The 19,863-nt window shown below is 43.5% G+C and overlaps 1 protein-coding gene and 1 pseudogene across 3 annotated transcripts in view; one reads left to right on the plus strand and one right to left on the minus strand.

Annotated features, from left to right (window-relative positions):
* The window catches only part of LOC122554159 (kynurenine--oxoglutarate transaminase 3-like), an 82,712-nt gene extending 78,495 nt beyond the window's left edge, over positions 1-4,217 (minus strand). Inside the window, exon 1 of one of the 3 annotated variants that reach the window (XM_043698735.1) lies at positions 3,888-4,217. The gene's annotated coding sequence lies outside the window, so the exon portion shown is untranslated. Of the gene's footprint in view, positions 1-3,869 lie in introns of all 3 variants that reach the window. The other 2 variants (XM_043698734.1, XM_043698737.1) reach the window with 2 other exon arrangements.
* A 1,148-nt stretch (positions 4,218-5,365) lies between these two features.
* Positions 5,366-18,305, plus strand: LOC122554707 (annotated as a pseudogene).
* The last annotated feature ends 1,558 nt before the right edge of the window (positions 18,306-19,863 follow it).

Here is a 19,863-nt window from a genome sequence, read left to right on the forward strand (position 1 = left end):
GCTCTCTGGGTGGTCCGAAACCTGTTGATCTTCCAGCAGAAGGAGTTGACCCCGACGGAGTGTTGCAGACTGGCACATTCCAAGGTCCAGGACTATGTGTTGAGGGACGCGCTGAAGCTTGGGGCAGCTGCTGCCAAGGCGCGGTGGGGAAAGACTACCGTGTAACATCTGCCTGCCTAAAGAAAAACAGGGGGCCCGCGCAGTCATTTGGGCTCTGCTGATGCCTCAGCTCAATGTAATCGCACCAACCTGTAAATAGAATTGATTACTCTGTTTTCGGTACCGTGTAACATCTGCCTGCCTAAAGAAAAACAGGGGGCCCGCGCAGTCATTTGGGCTCTGCTGATGCCTCAGCTCAATGTAATCGCACCAACCTGTAAATAGAATTGATTACTCTGTTTTCGGTACGCAAACAAATGGAATGTTTACATATGTATGGCATGTCCAACTGTACAGACCATTAAAGTAATTTATGAATAAAGTATATTTTTGAAATAATAAAAAAAATTCAGCAAATGAAACGTCTCTAAATTTCTTGCCCATATTGATTGGCTGGCACACTGCTTTAAAATTGAAATGAGCATAGAATCCCTACAAGGTGGAAGCAGGCCATTTGGTCCATCAATCGAAACCGACTCTCCAAAGACCATCCCAACCAGACCCACCCGTTGACCCTATCCCTGTAACTCTGCATCTCCTATGGCTAATCCTGGACACTATGGGCAATTTAGCATGGCCAATCCACCTAGCCCACATATGGACTGTGGGAAGAAACCGGAGCATCCGGAAGAAACCCAAACAGACACAGGGAGAATGTCCAAACTCCACACAGACAGTCGCCCAAGGGCAGAATTGAACCTGGGGTCCTGGCGCTGTGAGGCAGCAATGCTAATCACTGAGCCATTGCACCAAGTGCCTTCTATTCATTCCTTCCCAGACAGCAGTGCAGATGAATAACATATTCAACAAGTTTTAACAATAGTTTGCAACTTTGAAGGATAGCAAGTAGTATAAAGATTTTATTTCCCCAAAATTTGGGAATACATTTTTTCTTTCAATATAAATTATATGAAGGTTTTTAATACCTGGTGAGAAGCTTATTCACCTCCACCCGCCCCCACAACCACCACCTCTCCCCCCAACACCCCCGACCTCTACATACACACACATCACTAACACCACATTCACCAACAATGGAATACCAATTTCCATTAATGTTGCAAGTATTTTGAGGATTGCAAGTTATGAATACTGAGTGAGTGAATACGGAGTATATATGTGAAGAATGAGGTGGCATGGAGGAACATGAAGAATAGAGGGGGTATGGGCTGACATGGGTGATCTGAGAGGACATGGCCAGGTGGTAAGGGGTGTTGAGTGGAGGGGTAAGAGAAGTGAAATACGATTGGGAGCTGGGATAGTGTGTTGGAGAACTGAGATGGGCCTTCTAAACAGTTCATTTCCACAGCCTCATTCCTCACTCTCAAACTTGTAGTTCATAAACTGCACTGCAACCCTTTCTTCACTATGCTGCGAAAACCCAAAAATAGATGGTAAACTCACATAACCTCCAAGCTGCAAAAATGTGCAGGCCACATTTTCCTGAGCCCAGAGAAAGATTTGACCCATTAAATCAAGACCACGTCTGCCTGTTTACATAGATATACAAGATCCCATTATTTGATCAAGGGGAATTCTCCCAATGCCCAAACCTGCATATCACAAAGATCAAAGAAAATTTACAGCCCAGGAACAGGCCCTTCGGCCCTCCAAGCCTGAGCCACTCCAAATGTACTGTCTAAACTTAGGTTAGAAAGTTATTAACGCATTGCCATTTGCAGGACTTTGCAAAAAAGTTTGTTTTGTACAAACTGCATTTCAAAATGTCTAACTGGCTGAAGATCATTTCGGGTGTGTGGAAATATAATTGTAAGTCCTTCTTCAAAACCCCAGCTCGTCTTTCTCGTTATGTAGGCTGACTGATGTTTTCATTCTTTCCAGTATCTGCAGTTTTATTTTAAAAACAGAACAGCACATTGATCAAGAAAATGTGTCATATGGATTTTCATATAGCATTTTGCAGGTGCTACATAATGGCCTAGATGATAAAATCAAAACATACATATTGTCAGAATAACAATTCTGACATAATTACATTTCTAGAATGCCTTCAAAATAGCAAAACCTTTCAGGAATGCAATCAGATAAAAAAAATGACACTGACACAAAGAATTGTCAAACACTTGAGCAATTTAGTTTATACTTTACAGGACGTGGGTGTTGCCCTTGAACGGAGTGGCTTTCTAGGGCCATTTCACAGAGACCTCCCCTAAAGAGAAGACTGTGGTGGAGTGGGTGCGTCACCTCACACTACATTGAACCTCATCTACCACCTCTCCATTCACTCCACCAACTTGTCAATATCCTTCTGGAGTTCCATACAATCCTCCTCCAGCTTGAAGGGCTGAATGGACTACTCCCCTTCCTATGCTCCTATCTGGGGGATTCCAACACGAACATTCCTCCAGCCTGAAAAATATCCATTGACCATTTTTTCTACCACTCAATTTTGTATTAACATTGACACTTCCCTCTGTTATACCATTAGATTAGTTACAGTGTGGAAACAGGCCCTTTGGCCCAACAAGTCCACACCGACCCATTCTCCTACATTTACCCCTTCACCTAACACTACGGGCAATTTAGCTTGGCCAATTCATCTAATCTGCACATGTTTAGACTGTGGGAGGAAACCGGAGCACCTGGAGGAAACCCATGCAGACAAGGGGAGAATCCTCCTCCAGCTCGATGGGCTGAATGGACTATGATTCACAACTTTCCTCACAAGTCTATTGTGAGGCAGTGTATCGAATACCTTTTGTAAATCCTTGTTTACCACACTATAAACATTACTTTGGAGACATTAAGAATGCTCAAGGGGCTCAACAGGGTAAATGCTGAGAGGATGTTTCCCTTCACAGGCGAGTCTAGGACAAGAGGGCATAGTCCCAGAATAAAGGGAAAGGGGTGCCTAGTAAAGACTGAGATGAGGAGGAATGTGGAATTTCCTCTCTCCGAGAATCTTGAACACCTTACCACAGACAGCTGTAGGGGCACAGAGTCCGTGTGCATACTTAAGGCTGAAATAAATAGATTCTTGATCAGTCAGGGAGATTCAAAGGGAAAAGGCAAGAGAGTGAACGCTGGGTCAGCCACGATCCTTTTGAATGGTAGATCGGGCTTGAGGGGCCGAATGGCCTATCCCAGTTCCTATTTCTGATGGCCTTATTATTGTCATCAGTCCTGTCCCTTCCCTCTTCAATAAAAAAAACCTCCACCACGTTGGTTAAACATGATTTCCCGTTTTTTAAAAATCCATGCTGGTTCATGGTGACCTTTATTGAGAACGGTTTAATATTCCAGATTATTTGTTGATTTTAAATTTCACCACCTGCTGTGTCCCCACAACATTAACCTGGGTCCTGGATCACTGGCCCAGTAACAGTGTCCCCGAGGAGGTGGAGAGGTTTATAGCGGAGCCGGAAAAGGAGGGAGAAATGGAGACGATTGGGAAAGAATATGGAAATAGCACCGATACTAGAATCAGAGAGTGTACAGTATTCAGACGGTAAAGGGTTTTAGAGCAACAATATCCATTTGTAAATCGGAGGTCATTGCCAGGAAAGTGAAGGGACAGTCTAGAAAATTATTTTTCATGTTAACAGATACAATTCCCTGCCCAAAACAGTGGTGGGAGATGCCAACAAATGATTGCAGATGGGAAAAGGCATGTTAAAGCGGATTGAGACTGTCATGCCTTTCAGAGCTGAGGTGCACGAATCTGAATTTCCCGCAGCCCCGTTTCCTACCTTTGGATTGTTTTTTACCTTTGGACCGGTTTTCTGGCCGGTGGGGTGACACGGGAGAGAATGATTGACTGGAGAGGTCAGCAGTAACAGGAAGCAGCGCGGCTGCCAACAGCAGTAACCTTGCTGCGCTCAGTGCACGTTCGGCTTCGTATTCATTCCGAGCAGACCTTATTTCCCCGGGACCCGTGCCCGACAGGGTTACGAGGAAGCAGTCTGCTGCTTATCTGAGCTCAGTGATCCACCCTCCTCAGCCCTTCCAGCAGAACCCGGGACTGAGCCACACTAACACTCGAATAAAGCGCACCGGTCAGGCAGAAGATACAGAATCCTGAACACAGGAGGTTCAGGAACAGCTTCTTCCCGGCTGTTATTAGACTGATGAATGGACTCTAGAGCCTCAAATAATGCTGACCTTGCTAACACTGATGCCCTGTGCATTGTGACCTGTATGCCTCTGTCTAGGTTTTTTGATCTGTATTGCATTGCTTACTATGATCTGCCTGTACTGTTCGTAAACACAGCTTTTCATTTTTTTTCTATTTTATTCAATTCCCACCACCAGGAAGAAAGAATACACCCGAGTGGCCAGTGACAAGCAGTGCCCTTCACATCAAAGGGCAATGCTGTGTGATCAAACAGTGAAGGGGAGGGCAGGGATTAAGTCAACGCAGAGTGGGCAGGAAAATAATACACACACTCCCTGTGGTGCCCACCTCTCCCTGAACAGCTCAAGGGTGTTGGTGGGCACCACGTGCTCCTTTCCAGATTCACCCAGGCTCTGACATAACGACGGAAGAGGGGGCAGGCATTCAGCCCCAGCAACCCCCTCCCCGGCTCGCTGCCTGGACCTGTTTATGGCCAGTTTGACCAGGCCCAGGAGCAAACCTACAAAGAGGTCATCAGACCTGCCCTCCCTCCTCCGTACCGGGTGCCCGAAGATCAGGAGCGTGGGACTGAGGTGCAACCAAAAACAGAGAAGAAGGTTCTTAAGAAAATCAAAAAGGGGAGTGCAGACACCCACACCCAGTATATACATGGCCCATGGATTCCACAGCACCACAGAACAAGCAGTTGGGCTGGGAGTCCGTGAACCACTGCAGTCTGCGGTTGCAGGGGACCGACCTCCACCCCAGATCCCCGAGAGAAAGGGGGAGCACTCCCACATAGAGAGCCCTCCACTGGGGATCCCCACCACCCGGTGGTAAATGGGCACACAAGGCGTGTCCGGGCAGTGGATGAGGGAGAAGAGATGGACAGTGTGCAGCAGCAGTCTATACAGGGCCTGCCATTTTATGTCCCAAAAAGGGGTAAAACTAAAATTCCAGAAGTGGCTCAGGTTGTGGAGCACAGGTTCCCGCGGGAAGTACGGGACTTTGGTGCCAATGTGAAATTCCGTCTGGGCAGGGGTAAGCGTGGACGGGATCCCACTGCACACCAGAACATCCTCCAACTGGTGCACAACGTCGGGTCTGAGCACCGCCATTTTAAGGCATCCAATGGCAGTGGCCACGAACTGGGCGTCTACTTCTGCCCTGCTCGCTATGTCCTCTGGCAGCATCCAGCCCAAGCCCCCACCACCCAGCACATCCCCGACCCTGGTCACCTTCGCCGCCACTGCCCTCCCCTCCAACAGCCACTCGAACCCACGAGTACAGAGGTGCGGATTCCTGAGCAACGGCTCCCTGACAACAGCTGCTACTCCTGCTGGAGGGTAGGCGTGATGTGATTCCACCATGTTCCAGGCAGTGAAACACAGCTTTTCATCGTACTTCGGTATATGTGGCAATCAATCAATCACCCTGACACTCTTGCCCGATCAGATTTACCCTGAAAGATGCACCTCCCGAAAATCCCAAGGCACCAACTCTACTGGAATTGACCGGGACTGTTAAAGTTGCCTTTCGTCCACGTCCCTCTAACTCAATTCTCTAGTTAGCCCAGAAAATGAGAAAGCTTAGATGATGATCTGTCTCCCGGTAGTCCCAACCTCATATGCCTCACTCTATCTAAACAACCTTTGATCTGTGTGTCCTTGTATGGCCTCATCTGTCAAACCATTTTACCCTGCTCAGGTATCAAAATCAAGTTACTGGAATGGCAGAACTGACAGATCAACAAAGATTGGATAGGTTAAGACTACAGTCACTGACATTTATAAGAATGAGGGGGATTTCGTAGAAACTTATGAAATTCTAACAGGACTAGACAGGTTAGATGCAGGAAGGATGTTCCCAGTGGCAGGGGAATCTGGAGCCAAGGACCACAGTCTAAGGATAGAAGGTAAGCCACTTAGGACTGAGAAGAGCAGATAGAGTGGTGAGCCTGTAGAATTCACTGCCACAGAAAGCAGTCAAGGCCAAACATCATATGATTTGAAGAGAGGATAGTGAAGAAGGTGTTTGGTATGCTTTCCTTTATTGGTCAGAGTATTGAGTACAGGAGTTGGGAGGTCATGTTGCGGCTGTACAAGACATTGGTTCGGCCGCTGTTGGAATATTGCGTGCAACTCTGATCTGTTTCCTATCGGAAAGATGTTGTGAAATTTGAAAGGGTTCAGAAAAGATTTACAAGGATGTTGCCACCAGAGGATGTGGTGGAGGCTGGTACAATTGCAACATTTAAGAGGCATTTGGATGGGTATATGAATGGGTTTGGAGGGATTTGGGCCGGGTGCTGGCAGGTGGGACTAGATTGGGTTGGGATATCTGGTCGGTGTGGACAGGTTGGACGGAAGGGTCTGTTTCCATGCTGTACATCTCTATGACTCTATGACTAAGGAGTTGAACATAGTTTGTGAAGCTGAGGGAAATAAAAAGAATATGGGGAAATGCAGATACAGGAAATTGAGTTGGTCTTAATCATGATGAATGGCAGAGTAGACTCAGGGCCAAATGGCCTACCCCTGCCCCTATTTTCAATCTTTCCAACTAAGGATCAGCGTCTAAGGATACAGGATAGGCCTTTTAGGACTGAGATGAGGAGAAATTTCTTCACCGAGAGAGTGATGAGCTTGTGGAATTCCCTGCTACAGAAAATGGTTAAGGCCAAAATGTTGAATGTTTTCAAGAAGGGGTTAGATATAGCTCCTAGGGTTAAAAGGATCAAAGGGTGGGGGAACAGGATACGGATTGGAATTCAGCTATGATCATATTGTATGGAGGAGCAGGCTTGAAGGGCTGAATGGCCTACTCTTGCTCCTATTTTCTATGTAACTATTAAACTGATCTTAACCCCCATAAGTCACACCGATTTCCAACCACCCCAGCTGAACACAACTCCACAGATACCCTGCCCTGAGACTGCAAGGCATAAGAGCAAAATTAAGCCATTCAGATTAGATTCCCTACAGTGTGGAAACGGGCCATTTGGTCCAACAAGTCCAGGCCGACCCATTTCCCTCTGACTAATGCACCCAACACTATGGGCAATTTAGCATGGCCAATCCACCTGACCTACACATCTTTGGATTGTGGGAGGAAACCAGAGGGAACCTACACAGACGCGGGGAGAATGTGCAAACTCCATACAGACAATTGCCCAAGTTGGAATCAAATCCAGGTCCACAGTGCTGTGAGGCAGCAGTGCTAGTCACTGAGCCACCATGCTGCCTGTCAGCTTATTGAGTCTTCACCATTCAATGAGATCATGTCAGATTTGATAACCTTGAAGTCCACTCACCTGCCTATTCCCTAAAACAGTTGATTTCCTTGCTAATTAAAAACCCATCTGTCTTAGCCTTTGATTGGATGTTCCTGGGTAAGGAGCTCTGACAGGCTTAATTGCACAGGTAGGAGGTCACTGATATCACCTCTGACTTTGATTCAAAAGTTCTTGTCCGTAAAGCGCCTTAGGATCTCATGAGGATGTGAGAAGGGCTATATAAATTCAGTTATAGAGATGCACAACACCGAAACAGACCATTTGGTCCAACTCATCCATGCCAACCAGATATCCTAAGCTGATCTAGTCATTTCCCAGCACTTGATCCATATCCCTCTAAACTCTGCCTATTCATGTACCCATTCAGGTGCCTTTTAAATTTTGTAATTGAAGCAGTCTCCATCCATCTCCTTTGGCAAGTCATTCCATACAGACACCACCCTCTACGTGAAAAACTTGCCCCTGAGGTATCTTTTAAATCTTTCTCCTCTCACCTTTAGCTTAAGCCCTCTAGTTTTAGACTCCCCTACCCAGGGGAAATGATCTTGGTTATTTATTTTCCTCTGTTCCTTTTGTATTCAGTTTTGTAACATGGGAATAAAAACAGCACTGGAAAAACTCAGCAGGTCTGGCAGCATCTGTGGAGAGAGAACCAGAGTCAACATTTCAAATCCAAAGACTCTTCCGAACAAATCCCATTTCTCTGTGCACAGATGTTGCCAGACGTGATGAGCTTCTCCAGCATTTTCTATTCTCATTTGAGATTCGCAGCATCCGCAATGTTTTATTTTTATTTGTAACGTTGAGAAATGTGAGCCAGCCCCAGGGTTCATGTTCAGGGTTTATGAGTTCTATTGCTTGTGCAAGGTTTGGAGTCATTAACGTCTGGCCTGGTGAGAGGAATGTAATTTTATAACCTTACACATTAAGACAATTCCAGAAATAGCAAAGAGGGAATTGGAACCAAGTACTTCATTAGGGGATCTCAAAAAGTTCTTAACAGAATTCCATTCTTTTTATAATCCATCACACTCTGCTATAATGTCATCGCCCAATGAGCTAATATTAGTAGGAAAATAAGAACAGAAGTATTCAGTTTAGTCCTCCAGGAAGATTGATTTAGCCAAGCTGAAGTTGGCACAAGTGTCCACCTTTACAGTATCTAACAAATTATAACAGTTCAATGAATGGGACTTAAACAACACATGTTGCAATGCCACAACTCAAATTCAATGAATGACCATTCATTTAAACCAAACAATGTACTGCAACTATGACCTTATGCCAGAAATATTTATATCTTGAAACCCAAATAACATATTAATCACCAACTAGTATTTTTTTTCAATGATTGTAGCTTGTAATTGTTGTTATATGGTCTAGATTAGAATGGTGCTGTAGACTCTGATTTCCAGCGTCTACAGCACCTTTTGCCTTGTTGTTATATGGTGGCAACCTACATTAACTACTATGTGACTCACACCCAAAAACTCATTCTACCCGTTGTTATTTATGTGAACAGACACACTCTGATTCATGTATGATTGTCAACCTCAGCTCACACCAGTCACTCTGTTCCAACCTTAGTTGTAACCACATATTTTAATAAAATCTTTCCTGAGCAAATTTCAACTTTTCAGGTTGTGACTTGGCAGAATTTTCTTTTTTTGTTGACAATTGTTAAACAAATGGAAGGAAGCACGAGTGGTCAAAATCCATTAATAGTTCCAAAGGGAAGTGGGAAAAGGAGCCGTTTGTTCAAGAGCTATCACAGGTGTGAAAAGATAAATGAACAGCATCCTTTTGTGCTGTAAATAGTTCATGGCCTCTAGTTCAAAACGGACGCTCAGTCAAGAAATTTGATGATTTTAATCTTTGCATGGCCATTTTTTTGCCAGTATGGAGGCTGTTTAACTAGTCTCTGTATTTGTTCTTCTCTGGTTTTCACCCAAGGAAAGAAGATTTGTCAACCAAAGATCGCATTTGGATGGTTAATGTGACTGTGCTACATTTTCATGTGTGACATTTAAGCATAACATTTTCACTTAGTCATGGTTATTCATAGAATTACACACAATCATAGAATCCGTACAGTACGGAAGCAGGCCATTTGGCCTATCAAATCCACACTGACCCTCTGCAGAGCATCCCACTCAGACCTAACCCCCTTACCCTATCCCTGTAACCCTGCAGGAGAAAGAGGCCAGTCAGTCTGTTATGCATGTTCATATGCTTTGAAAGCATAAATAATTCCCCATATCCAGGCAAATCTTTTCTTGTGAAGCATATGCCCAATTTTCTTTGATAGAGGATTGTATTACTAATATCTAATAATGGTGTAAAAGATATACTTGAATGGTTGAAGTATCCTGATATAGATTTCACTGTATTGTGGGAAATCTTTGAACAAAGAAAAATCTCTTGATTTCTGAACACATTAAGGTAGGCAATGAGAGATCAATCGTCATGCCTGGGTTGATGATACCTGAGTGTTGAACATGTCCAATGGTCGTTACAAACATTACAATGGTCGTCAATTTTAACATCGAGAACACTGAACATTTTCTTCCTTGTATTTTCATCATTGAAATGAGCCCCTTCAAGAGATAAGGGCACATGTGCTCAGAGCCCCTTTGTCAATAAGTTCAACAATAGGCACAGTCAGCAGTAGGACTTAAATCTTATGGCAGGGCCACACAATCCAAGTGCATCTGAGACTTAACTGAACAATTTACTCAAGCCTTTTTTACAGGCTGGCACTGAATTTATTTGCAAGATGAAATATGGCAATTTTCCCTTTCTCTTTCTTCTCTGCCCTACATGGATTCATTTTTGTTAGTTAAAAAGATTCCAGAAAATCAACAAAAATAAAAGATAATCAGATCAGAAGGAATCCCATAAATCACCCCATCTCTAATCTGAATGTTCGGCAAACTCCAGAATGACAGTGTTGATATCTGAAAGATTCACCTGCACTAAAGCATCATGACAACTTGACAAACAGCAACAGTTTCAAATGAAAGTTGAAAGAGGAGGCTGAAGTAAGATATAGTTCCGGCATAATTCCTTCTTCACCGCTTCCTTCCATTCTGATTCATAGCTTTGTTCCAGATTTACACTAGCTGATCATATCTAAATTGCTTTATGGACAGTTGCTGATCAAGTGTTAAAAGTTCATATCTTAATCAACACACTGTACTGATGAGAACCAGGTGCTTAAAGCTGAACAATCCCTGAACATGACCTAAAGGATGGATTGGGTGGATAATTAGTGAGGACAGGCATTTAAAAGCAATGTCAACTCTATCAACAAACACATCGAGTTAGACCCCATCTACCACCCCCTGAGAAAAGGAACAGGAGGTGACTTCACCATAGGAATTAACATCACCACAGGAAATGACATCACCAATCCAAAGAAACCCAACCATATAAATAGAAAGCAGGAATTTTCAATATTGCTTCGCCTGAGACCCACTGAAGATGTTATCTAATAGGGTAATGAAATGTCTGGAAATGAACCTTCCAGCTCAGCGAGCAAACCTACATCCAAAACCTTAACCTGAGCTACAAATCTTCTCAAAACTTGCCAACATTATCTGATCTCTGAGCAAGTGAAAGACGATACAAATTGTCTCAGCACTCCTGGGTAAAGAAAGCCGTCAGTTAGTTCTTTGCACCTACAATCGATATCCAGAGACCTCGACTGGAAACATGCTTGCATACACATCTGATGCAGACAAGATCAGTGACAATTTCAAGGCCACAAACAAGCCAGTAGGATTGATTCCATGCTGCAACATTCTTAGAGGAGACTTCTGCATAAAAAGATGAGAACCGCAATCTTGAATATTTGGTTCATAAAAACTAAACAGGACCCTAGTGTAGCCTGTGAATGTTTACACTTCAAACCTTAAAGCCTAAGCTCATATTTATTCCTATACTGTGTCCTGAGTGGTTTGACTGGACATCTTTTTATTTGACTGCAACTGTAGCATCTGACTCCTGAGAACACCGCTGTCTGAATCCTGGGCTGACATCCAAATACTTGAGCCCACTGAGAACGATGTAGCAACTTTTCATTGCATTTAACCAATCTCCTTCTGGACTGTTTTGATTCCGATTGATAGTCCAAGCCCGTAAGAAGGAACTTTGTTCAGGAGGAAATCCAAAGCACGGTTTGATGAACGTAAAGCCAGTCGGAGCAAATAATTGTCTCCTGCTGTGAGGATTTAAAAACTTGCCATCTAAGAGTGAGTTAAAGATAAAAATAATGGTGAAAGGGTTACCTCAATCATCGGAATTTTTGCCAGGTTTGTTCAATTTGGTTTGAGACCTCTAAAAAAAGCTTTTTGATTTAAATATGATACATGGGCATAACTTTGTCTTCATGAAACTGAGCACTAGTTCACAGTCATACATACAACATCGGCAAAGAATTCAAGGCAAATCATTTTATTATTTTTAGTCATAAAATGCCACCAATAACCTGATAAAACTGTTACTTCATTACTGCTCCTCTCAATTTTGATCTGACCTAACTTAAATTACTTCACGCTTGTTTTGCAAATCCTTCTGTGAGTCTAGACCTCTCATCTCTACCATGCCCACAACCTCTCGGGATACTTGAATTCCTGGAAGACTGGCCTCTTGTGTACTCTCTTGTGTAATACTGGCATGCCGCCATTGGGGTTTTTATTTTACTCTTTGGATGTGGGTGTCACAGGCAAGGCCAGCATTTGTTGCCAATCCCTAATTGCCCTTGAGCTGAGTCGGCTTGCTTGGCCATTTCAGAGGGCAGTTAAGTGGCAGCATGTAACTGCCGTGATTATAATGAGGTCAGCAACTGGACATCATGGAATATAAGTTCCCTGATTTGGGCTGTTAGCCTGGCTGATAGACAAAAAGAAGAATACCCAGAGTTATTGTGACAATGAAGAAACAGTACTAGAATAATGAACTCTTCATGTGTGAATAATATATCCTGCCTTGGTGATGGGACACTGGCCTCCGTGGAGTTTTTCCCGTTACCATGGGGATTGCATCGCATGTTCATCATACTCTTTCCTAGAAGACATTAATGAACAAATGTGTTTTTAACGACAATCAATAATGGTTTAATGGTCACTATTACTGAGATCAGCTTTAGCTGACTGTCTCTTGTGGTACAGTGGTCGTGCCCCTGTCTCTGAGCTAGTAGGTCTGACTTTAAGTCCCATCTGCTTCAGAGATAAGGCATGAAATGCCTGAACATTTCGATTTAAAACTCCTTTTATTTTTCAGCTGATTAGGCTCTAAACTCTGCAATTATCTTCCTAAATGTCTCCATCATGTTTCCTTCCTTTAAGACATTCTCCACAACTCAACTCTTTTGTCATCTTCGCTAAATCTCCTTAAATGTTTCAGTGTCATATTTTGTTTCATAATATTCCTGACAGCTGCTTCAGGACTTTAAATGTGCTATTCGAATACAAGTTGTGGTTGAATGAGGTCATTTTGATTGATTGTTTGATTTATTGTCATGTCTACCAAAGTACAGTGAAAGGCTTTGTTTACAAGTAGGAGAAAGTGAGGACTGCAGATGCTGGAGATCAGACTGAAAATGTGTTGCTGGAAAAGTGCAGCAGGTCAGGCAGCATCCAAGGAGCAGGAGAATCGACGTTTCGGGCATGAGCCCTTCTTCACTACTTGTTTACAAGTAGTACAAGCAGGTCATAATAAACAGGGATGTACAAATCAAAGATTGTAAAAGAAAACTTGGACACAGGCATACAGGTTATATTGCACGGGTGTGCACTAGGCGAGATCAACATTAACAAGGTTAGCATTATTTGAGGTTACACAGTCCATTCATCAGTCCAATAATGGCTGGGAAGAAGCTGCTCCTGAACCTGCTGGTGCACACATTCAGGCTTCTGTATCTCTTGCCTGATGGAGGAGGTTGTGGGAGATCATTACCAGGGTGAGAGGGGTCTTTGACGATGTTCACAGCCTTTCCATGGCAGTGAGCTGTGTAAATGGAGTCCGTGGATGGAAGGTTGGCTTCTGTGATAGTCTGGGCTGTGCAGAAACCTTCTATGGTTTCTTACAGCCCTGGGCAGAGCCATTTTGCACTTGAACAGTATGCTTTCAATGGTGTATCTGTAGAAGTTGGTAAGGGTCCATATGGACATGCCAAATTTCCTGAAGAAGGTTAAAATCTTTGAGGAGAAAGTGAGGGCTGCAGATGCTGGAGATCAGAGCTGAAAATGTGTTGCTGGAAAAGCGCAGCAGGTCAGGCAGCATCCAGGGAACAAGAGAATCGACGTTTCGGGCATAAGCCATTTCCTGAGCCAACTAAGGAAGAAGAAACATTGTTGTGCCTTCTTGACCATCACACCCATGTGGGAAGTCCAGGACAGGTTGTTGGTTATCGTCGCACCTAAGAACTTGATACTCTCCACCCTCTCACCCTCAGTTTCTTTGATGTAGATGGGGGGGGGTGTTCTGCTCCTTTCTTTCTGAAGTCAATGATCAGTTCTGTAGTTTTGCCGACGTTAAGAAAGAGGTTGTTCTCACTGCATCACTCACCAAGCCTTCTAGCTCCCTTCTGTATTTTGGCTCATCATTGTTAGATATCTGTCTCACTACGGTGGTGTTGTCATCGCACTTGTTGATGGCGTTTGTTCGAAATCTAGCAACATAGTCGTGTGTGTAGAGGGAGTACAGTAGGAGGCTGCGGACACTTCCTTGGGGGGCTCCAGTGTTGAGTGTTTTTGTGGAGGAGATGCAGTTACCTATCCTCACAGTTTGTGGCATGTGGGCCAGGAAGCTGAGGATCCAGTTGCAGAGGGTGGACCCAAGACAAAGGTCACAGAGTTTTGAGATCAGTCTGGAGGGGATAATGGTGTTGAAGGCGGAAGCTGTAGTCAATGAGCAGGAGTCTGATGAAGGTGTCCTTGTTGTCCAGATGTTCCAGGGATGAGTGCAGGGCTAGGGATACGGTATCCGCTGTAGACCTGTTTCATTGGTACGCAAATTGTAGGGGATTGAGGCAGGCTGGGAGACTGGAGCTGATGTGGACCATGACCAGCCTCTCAAAACACTTCATGATTATTGAGGTCAGAGCCACTGGGCGGTAGTCATTAAGGCACGTTGCATGTGCTTTCTTAGGGACGGGGGTGATGGTGGTCTTCTTGAAGCAGGTGGGGACTTCAGCTTGTAGCAGGGAGAGGTTGAAGATGTTGATGAATACCTTCACCAGTTGGTCTGCAGAGGGTCTGAGTGCTCGGCCAGGTACACCATCTGGACAGGTCGCTTTCCCTGACTCCCAGGAAAACCTACCTGATGTCTGCAGCGGTGATGGAGGGAATAGGTGTGTCTGGGGCTGTTGGGTCAGGTGTCATCCCGCCACTGGCATTCTGCTTAAACAGAGCATAGGAAGCATTAAGTGCGTTAGGGTGTGATATGTCTTTGTCTGCTATCTTGCTCTGCTTCATTTTCAACAATTAGATTAGATTAGATTACTTACAGTGTGGAAACAGGCCCTTCGGCCCAACAAGTCCACACCGACCTGCCGAAGTGCAACCCACCCATACCCCTACATTTATCCCTTTAACCTAACACTACAGGCAATTTAGCATGGCCAATTCACCTGACCCGCACATCTTTGTGACTGTGGGAGGAAACCGGAGCACCCGGAGGAAACCCACGCAGACACGGGGAGAATATGCAAACTCCACACAGTCAGTCGCCTGAGTCGGGAATTGAATCCGGGTCTCTGGCGCTGTGAGGCAGCAGTACTAACCACTATGCCACCGTGCCGCCCTGTATCCTGTAATATTTCTTAGGCCTTGTTATAGGTAGCAGGAGTCTGTTTGATAGGTTTGGGCCTCTAATTTGGTCCTGTACATCTTCTTGGCAATTTCCCTGTGTCATTGTGAAGGGAATGATGGAACCCAGGCTTATATAATAAGTTAGGTACAAAAGTGCAAAATGTTCATATGGAAATGGAAATGAACTATTAAATCACAGAAGTAGGAATACCTTTCCCTGTTGCATGGACTTTGACTTTCTTTGAACGAGCTTCATGTCTACATTCAAAGTATTAGAGCTGAATTAGCTGAAAGCCCTGCTGGATATCTGATCTATCTATCAAATCAACAAACTGATTAAATTAATGGGATGTTGGATTTGTTCTCAGAACTTGGTCAGCTGTAACATTTATTGCCGTTTCTTAGATATTTTGAGAAGATGACTGTTGCCCTTCAGCAGGGACTTGTAAGACCACTTCAGAGGGCATAAAGGGAAGATCACAGCACGTGGTACTCTGTGGTAAGCTCCCTCCCTTTAAAACATTTGTGAACCATTTGGGTGTCTCGTGGTTAGTATCTTTCTGGTGCAAATTCTCAAATGATCAGGTTTACACTTCCACAATGTACCCTGGTGGGATTTTAAAATTATTTATTTATAACTAGGCCAGCATTTATTGCCTGTCCCTAATTGCCCAGAGGGTAGTTGAGTCAGCCACATTGCGGTAGGTCTGGAGTCACATGTAGGCCAGACCAGGTAAGGATGGAATTTTCCTTCCCTAAAGGGCAATACTGAACAAGATCGGTTTTTCCAACAATCGACAGTGGATTTGTGGTCATAATTAGACTCTTAGTTCCAGTTTTTAAAAAAATTCAATTTAAACTGATTAGCAAGGTTAGATCTCATGGAATACAGGGAGAACTAGCTATTTGGATACAGAACTGGCTCAAAGGTAGAAGACAGAGGGTGGTGGTGGAGGGTTGTTTTTCAGACTGGAGGTCTGTGACCAGTGAAGTGCCACAAGGATCGGCGTTGGGTCCTCTACTTTTTGTCATTTACATAAATGATTTGGATGTGAGCATAAGAGGTACAGTTAGTAAGTTTACAGATGACACCAACATTGAAAAGGGTTACCTCAGATTACAACAGGATCTTGACCAGATGGGCCCATGGGCTGAGAAGTGGCAGATGGAGTTTAATTCAGAAAAATGTGAGGTGCTGCATTTTGGGAAACCAATGCAATTCTGGTCTCCTTCCTATTGGAAAGATGTTGTGAAACTTGAAAGGGTTCAGAAAAGATTTACAAGGATGTTGCCAGAGTTGGAGGATTTGAGCAAGAGGGAGAGGCTGAACAGGCAGGGGCTCTTTTCCCTGGAGCGTCGGAGGCTGCGGGGTGACCTTATAGAAGTTTACAAAATTATGAGGGGCATGGATAGGATAAATAGACAAAGTCTTTTCCCTGGGGTCGGGGAGTCCTGAACTAGCGGGCATAGGTTTAGGGTGAAAGGGGAAAGATATAAAAGAGACCTAATGGGCAACTTTTTCACGCGGAGGGTGGTATGTGTATGGAATAAACTGCCAGAGGATGTGGTGGAGGCTGGTACAATTGCAACATTTAAGAGGCATTTGGATGGGTATATGAATAGGAAGGGTTTGGAGGGAGATGGCCCGGGTGCTGGCAGGTGGGACTAGATTGGGTTGGGATATCTGGTCGGCATGGACGGGTTAGACCGAAGGGTCTGTTTCCATGCTGTACATCTCTAGGACTATCTGCTGTGGTGGGATTTGAACCTAAGCCTCGAGAACATTACCTAGTTCTCTGGATTAACAGGCCGGCTATAGTACCATCGCATTCCCATTTTGTAGAGATTTCAGCTCATGAACCTTGTGTTGTTAACTCATTATCAAAACTAAAACATGACTGCATCAGCATATTTTCTGCCTTTAAGGCTTTTCTTGTTGTCTGCCAGTTAGATTGCAATCACAATCACCTGAAATTGGGAACCAGAGTACAGCCAACAAATCTTGTATTTAAACCAGTCTATGGCAATCCTTGGAAGTAAGTGAAGATGCCCAGGGAAGACAGAGAAATGTGCAAGTCCAACTATTTTTTGTAAATCATTAAAATTTTTGGATGACTCTCCAAAATGTTACATTGGTGGTGCAGACAATATTGGTTCCAATTAGATGCAGCATTTCCGGATATAGTGCCGATATAAAGCAATTATATTGATGGATAAGAATACAAGATTGTCAAGGCCATCCAATACCTCCTGGAGAACAGTCCTGCTCTGAAAAAGCATTTGCCACATATCCATGGAAATGTCCACTTAATCTTTACCAATGAAATTTGAGTGAAGTCCATGACCAGCTGCTGCCTAGCAGAGTACCAGCTGATGCTCGTTCTGGTGCAATTGTCCTTGTGAGGTTACTGTGCCAAGTCAAAACATAGGGTTAGGTCCCTCAAAGACCACGTTCTCTAAGGCTTTGGGCATCAACACAAAGATCTCCATAGGTACGATAGAAATCAAGGTCAGTGACAAGGTGGGAGCCAGTGAAATCGGCTGGTGAACATCTCTCCCTTCCCCTATGGCTTGCAGGTTTGTGACAGTGACAGTGTGTACAACCCTGAGGTACTGGATATCACTGAAGAAGCTGCAGAAATGTTTCCCCACTGGGGTTTGCAAGGTGACCAGTGTGTGCTTGCAGATTGGTTATCCAACATTCCCTCTGTACTGCACTCCAACATCAACAGCTACATGAGGGTGCTGGCTATCCCTGTGAAGATAGACTGCTCTTTCCCATTAGTTGAAAGAAGCTGATCTATCAGTTCCTGTGGCCCCTGCGATTGAGGCTGCTCCAGCTGCTGCCAAAGGGCAAGTAAAGGAGTAAAGAAGGAAAAGTAAGGAATCAGATGGTATGGGCTTTGTTTTGATTGAAATTCAACTGGTCCTGTCTTTCCAAAAGAAAGGAATTTATCATTAGCAAAAAAAAACCAAACTTAACTGCAGACTGCTCATTAAGCACTTTGCACAATAACTCACATTGAATGTCAATTATGCATAGATCTGAGATAGAAGAAGTAAGGAATCAGATGGTATGGGCTTTGTTTTGATTGAAATTCAACTGGTCCTGTCTTTCCAAAAGAAAGGAATTTATCATTAGCAAAAAAAAACCAAACTTAACTACAGACTGCTCATTAAGCACTTTGCACAATAACTCACATTGAATTATGCATAGATCTGAGATCTAAAATATTAAACTCCAGAAATCTTCACAAGCATCTAAAGATTATTTGTTCCACCAATATGCTCTTTTTTTAACATTTGGAAAGCCTGGGTTCTCAATGTCAGTTCTAAAGCATGTACAAAAAAAGCTTAAAACTTATTAAATTTTGGCTTCCAAGTTGGCTATGCGATGACTCTGATTTGATTTGATTTGATTTGATTTATTATTGTCATGTACCGAGATACAGTGAAAAGTATTGTTTTGTGTGCTATCCTGACAAATCATATTTTACATATCAGGGTATTGTGAACAGAATGGAGAACGTAGTGTTACAGCTACAAGAAAGGTGCAGAGAAAGATCAATTCTAATGTTTGAGAGGTCCATTCAGAAGTCTGATAACAGCAGGGAAGAAGCTGTTCTTGAATCTGTTACAGCTATTTGATCGGACGACCTCTTAGCATTCCAATAACAGACATTAATCTAATGAAACTACAGTTATTTGTTTTCAGTCTCCTTGACTTTTTGGATTGATCTGTTCCATTAGCTTCCATTTCAATCCTCCAGCACTTTTCCAGAAGCTAAGCATTCTTGGAGGGCTACTGCCAATATATCCACTCGGTATGTATCTACTTTCTTTAAATCAAGGATTCAATCCACCAGGGTCTAGGAGACCTATTGGTCTTTAGCTCTATTAGTTTCTCTAACACTTTTTCCCCCAGTGAATAGGCAGAAAGTAAATTATTATTAAATCAGATTAAACACATACAATTCAAGATTATAAACTTAATCAGGGCTTATGTTAAGGGTCAGAACCTTCTAAAGCAAAGTCTTAAAGAAAATTCTGTTTAGATCATTGCTTTTAAACTGAGTACTCTGAGTAAGGAGAGGGACTGGGGCTTGTTGGAACCTCCAGATTTCAGTGCAGCAATCAGATGTTAGTGTCTTCCTACAACTCCTAATTTCCGTTGCTGATATAGTACATTCTCTCCAACAATAGAACAGCTTTTGTTTGGAAGGTAGGAAACTTTTAGAGTGTATCAATATTTGCAAAGTTCGGGATTACAACATAACATTTCTTGTTTGCACTCTTAGATAATGTTGAATGTCAAACAGGTGAAGGACATGATTTTGTGTCAATAAAGCACATTGTTATAAATAAACTTTGGTATTTAATCAATGCACTTTGTATTTTACAAGAAAGGATTTCAACTGGTCGATCTCTGGATAAAGTTATTTAATGTGGAGAGTGTAAAATATCTGGAGATGTAGCCATTTTGCATTCGATCAATGCCACTATTGATTCAACAGCTGAAG

The sequence above is a fragment of the Chiloscyllium plagiosum genome, chromosome 11 (assembly GCF_004010195.1).
Source record: "Chiloscyllium plagiosum isolate BGI_BamShark_2017 chromosome 11, ASM401019v2, whole genome shotgun sequence".
Lineage (NCBI taxonomy): Eukaryota > Metazoa > Chordata > Chondrichthyes > Orectolobiformes > Hemiscylliidae > Chiloscyllium > Chiloscyllium plagiosum.